This window comes from Dromiciops gliroides, chromosome 3 (genome assembly GCF_019393635.1).
Source record: "Dromiciops gliroides isolate mDroGli1 chromosome 3, mDroGli1.pri, whole genome shotgun sequence".
Lineage (NCBI taxonomy): Eukaryota > Metazoa > Chordata > Mammalia > Microbiotheria > Microbiotheriidae > Dromiciops > Dromiciops gliroides.
Window position 1 is genome coordinate 490016469 of NC_057863.1, and position 4906 is coordinate 490021374.

Here is a 4906-nt window from a genome sequence, read left to right on the forward strand (position 1 = left end):
GAGGGAGGGAGGAAGGAAGGAAGGAAGGAAGGAAGGAAGGAAGGAAGGAAGGAAGGAAGGAAGGAAGGAAGGAAGGAAGGAAGGAAGGAAGGAAGGAAGGAAGGAAGGAAGGAAGGAAGGAAGGAAGGAAGGAGAGAAACCTAGCTTCAGAAAAACCAGAGGGAAGCCATTGTAAAAAGTAGGTATGGGGTGAAAATCACAAAACTTTTAATGGTCTCTTCAGTCAGTCCTGCACATTTACACATTTACACATTTACAGGATACTAGGCCTAGATCCTCCTTAGTTCTTCCTTTTGGTCTGGCTGACCATTTTACTTCCTATTAAATCTCATCCTCACTCTCTGGTAGCCTACTGCTGGGCTAGATGTTCATGAAATTTCAGATTGTAACAAATGGATTCAATTGGCAAAGCTGTAGGTCCCTCACTCCTAGAATTTCTTTCTCTGGCTTTTATCTCTAGGTATGGCAATCTCTGAACTTAAATACTTGCCTCCCAACCCCTATGTCTCCAGTTTTGTGCTCTCTCCCAGAAGAAAAGCCAACTCAACAAGTATTTATTAAAAACTTACTATATGCAAGGCACTGGGGTTACAAATAGACCCCTGCCCTTGATGATGTTACATTATAATGGGGGAAAACAACACAGAAAAGGAAGTAGAAAGTGGGGGAAGGGAGGTTTCCACATGGGGCATGGCAGAAAAAAAAGTCTGAAGACTTAGGAGTGAGGGCCCAGAGAAGAAGGAAGGAAGGAATTTGGCTGGCCTAGAAGCCCTTTCTGAAATGGGAAGTCCTTCCCAGAAGGAAACAGCCAATCAAAGATAGGGGCTGCAGGCCAGGGGAATCTTCCAGAGTTAGAAGGCTGCTGGACCATGGCGGCAAAGGCAATTGCCAGAGTAATAAGGAGAAAACCTCCATTCCTTGTTTATGGATATGAGACAATGAGTTTAGTCTTTGTCCTTGGCTCCTCGGACAGGAGAGATCCTTCCATCTCTGATCTGTCCAAGGTTTCAGATCTTCTGCTACCAGCTGGCACACCTATCTTATATCTTTTCTTGGAGATTTTATTACACTAGGAAACCATGCTTTTGACCTAAACTCTCTATCCTAATTGGTTTGAAGCAGTTCCTCTAGTTTTTTGATATAGCTGAAATATCCCTTACTTAAGAGTTGTCTTTTCTACTCCTATGATTGATTGAAATCTGAGTCTTCCTCCTCTCTGGAGGTCACATGGTCTCTCCTATAGGGTCAGTGATGTCAAACTCAAATAGAAACAAGTCCCTGGAGATCTCATATTGATTTAGAAACCCACTGTTTCATATTATCTATGTTGTGTTGTATTTTTATTTATTTTGTTAAACATTTCCTTGTTATATTATAATCTGGTTCAGGCTGCACTTTGAAGTTTAACACCTCTTGTCTAATCTTCCATAAACCCCTTTCTTGTGCTATCAGTCAGACTATGGCCCCTTTCTTGACTCTGATACTCTTTGAAATTTCACCTTCTGGTGGCTTTCTCATGAAATTGCTGTTCCTGGATCTTCTAACTTCCAGCTCATGGGTAGTGTGGCGATGAAAGACACAACTTGGGGCCTAGAAACTATGGCTGCTTTCCCTTGGCCCTTCCTCTCAAACCCGAGTTAGGGCATTCCTTTGGAGCTTACTAGACTCAATCTTAATAGTAAAGAAAGAAAAGGAACAAGAACTGAAAACAAGAACAGCAAGATGGGATAGTGGATAGAGTGAGAGACCTTGGATTTAGAACTGAGATCAAATTGTACTTCCAATACTTATTATCTGAGTGACTCTGGACAAGTCTCTTAACCTCTTTCAGCCTCAATTTCTTCATCTGAAAAATAGGGATAATAATAGCACCTATTTCATAGGGCCAATGTGCAAACCTTAAAATGTTACCTCAGTGCTAATTATTATTAGTAGTATTAGTATTAGTATTAGTATACCAATTTAGAAGCAAAAAGAAAAGACTAAGGGGAGATTTTGTTTTCTTGAAATTTCTAAAAAGTTGTTTTGTTGAATAGCAAATAGAATTGTTCTACAGTGCTTTAGAAGGCAGAAATGAGTCCACAGATGGAAAACAGGTCTTGACCCACCTCCTCACTCTGCCTCATCTCTGCAATCTCCATACCTCACTTCTTCTCTTCAACACATTCTCTATGCAGCTAGGTGACACAGTGGATAGAGTACTGGGCCTAGAGTAAGGAAGACCTGAGTTCAAATGCAGCCTCAAACACTAATTTACGACCAGGGGCAAATCACTTTGCCTTAGTTTCCTCAATTGTAAAATAACCAAGTGACCCTGAGCAAGTCACTTAACTGCTGAATAAGTGACTTATCCAAGGGATTATAATAGCACCTACCTTGCAGGTTGTTGTGAGGCTCAAATGAGATAATGTTTATAAAGCACTTAGCACAGTGCCTGGCACTGTGCTATATAAATGTGTATTCCCTTTCCTTCCCTTTCTAACTATAAGAAGTATTCTACAGTGGAGCAAGTTGTCTTGTGAGGTAATGAGCTTCCCATCCCCGGAGCTATTCAAGATGGATGACCGTTTGTCAGGGATGCATTAAGTCTCAGGTCAGACAAAATGACCTCTAAGTTCCTTTCCAACTCTTAAGATTCAATAGCAAATTCCCCTGATGATCCTTCTGAGCTGACTCCCAAACCCTCCCCACTAATAAATCAGGACATGGTTATGGCATTATCATCAATGACTTTTTAATCTTCTAACATATCATCATAAAGGATAAAAACACAATTCATTAATGAGCTGGGTGTTTAGTGGCTTATTCCAGTGGAACCCCTCTATAATGCTATTTATATATGAGACTGATTTTTATGTCTCATGTGTTTATGTTTTATTTCTGGAATTGGTCTTGTTCCTTAGAGTAGAATCCAAGATCAGAATCCTAGAGAAGCCTATTTTGTTGCCAAAGAACCAGAAGAATTTGATCATATCAACTAGTAGAGGCTTTTTACACCTCGACACTAGGAAACCTGACAAGTTTTTGTTGTTGTTGGGTTGTTTCAGTCGTGTCCAACTCTTCATGACCCCACTTGGGGTTTTCTTGGCAAAAATCATAAAGTGGTTTGCCATTTCCTTCAGCTCATTTTACAGATGAGGAACTAAGGCGAAGTTAAGTGACTTGCCCAGGATCACACAGCTAGTAAGTGTCTGAGGCCAGATTTGAACTCAGGAAGATGAGTCTTCCTGATTCTAAGCCCAAATCCCTGTCCTCTGAACCATGTAGTTGCCCTTGAGCCTGACAAGAACTACCAATAAGCTAATCTTGACTCATGAAGGTAATGATAACAATGTCTGTTCATGCATTCACATATGGAAACATGGTGATATGAACACATGAAGTTTTCACCTCATGATTTCCTGTGGAATTACAAATGGAACAATGGGTAAAAGGGAGGGGTTGTACAGCAACCTCCCCTTATTCCTCTTCCCCTCCCCCTGCCTTTAAATACCCCAGGTTTGATAATCTCACCTAGAATTAAGCCCCTCAGCTGGATAGAAGAGGTTGTTATATCTATTGGTCTGGACCTGTGATTTCATTGCTATAGCAACCATCTTCCAATGCTGATCAGCAACTCTTCTGCTAGACTTAGAGACTTGACTAGGGCACCAAAAGGTAAATTATTTACCCAGAGTCACATAGTCAATATGTATCAAAGGAAGGACTTTAATTCCTAACAGACAGACTCTCTATCCACTAACCCTAAACAATTTATGACCTACTAAAACCCCCAAGATATTTCTCATGTGAACTGTTCCTAAATTAGGTTTTATCCCATTTCCTCACCATCCTCCAACTTAATCTGGCTAATTCTTCATTTGTGCTTTTGTTCTTGTTTTTTTAACCTAAGTATAAGACATTATATTTATTTTCTTAAATTTGTCTTGAGGATTTCAGCTCTACATTCTAATCTAGTTCATTTTGAATCTACTTCTGTCATCTTGCATATTAACTGTGCTAACTATCCCTCCCAGCTTTGTGGGAAAGCAAGTTTTAAACCTTATCTTCTATGTCTCCATCCAAATCATTGGTAAAAATGTTGGACAATCACATAACCATGGGATCTCAGAACTAGGCAGAACCTCAGAGGCTAGCTATTCCAACCTGATGGAAATCCCTTCTACAATATCTCTGACAAGTGGTCATTCAGTCTCTGCTTGAAGACCTTTGGTGACAGAGAATTCACTTCCTCCCAACACAGGCATTCTACTGTTAAGGGCTAAAATTCTAGCTAAACTGTCTAAAATATCTAATGAGTGGTCGCCAATAAATTATAAGCTTTAGCAAGAGTTAGACTTTTAAGCATTTATTAAGGAGAATAAGAATTTGGTAAAGAGAGAGAGAAAGGCCTAGATTCCTATCTATTAAAGGGAGAGCACATTTCTAGCTCCCTTCTCCGCCAGCGTCCTCAGGAAAGAGAGCGAGACTGAGCGCCAGTCTCTTCCTTCCTCCTCCCACTAGTCCGCGTCACTTCCTGACTCCTGGTCTTGCCCTCAAAGACGTTCCCTTCATGGGCAGAACTCCTCTACAGTAAGTATCCAGCAGGTGGCGTTATTCCAATCGTTACACTACTTTTAAATAGCTGTGATTGTTAAGAAGTTTGATTAAGTCCATCAATTGGACAATGACTGAACAAGTTGTGGTATATGAATATAATGGAATACTATCATGCTATTAGAAATTTTGAACAGGATGGTTTCAAAAGAACCTGAAAAGACTTACATAAACTGATGCAGAGTGGTGTGAGCAGAACCAGAACACTGTACACAGTAACAGCAACATCATGCAGGAATCAATGTAGCTTTTCTCAGCAATACAATGATCCAAGACAATTCCAAAGAACTCATGATGGAAAATGCTATCC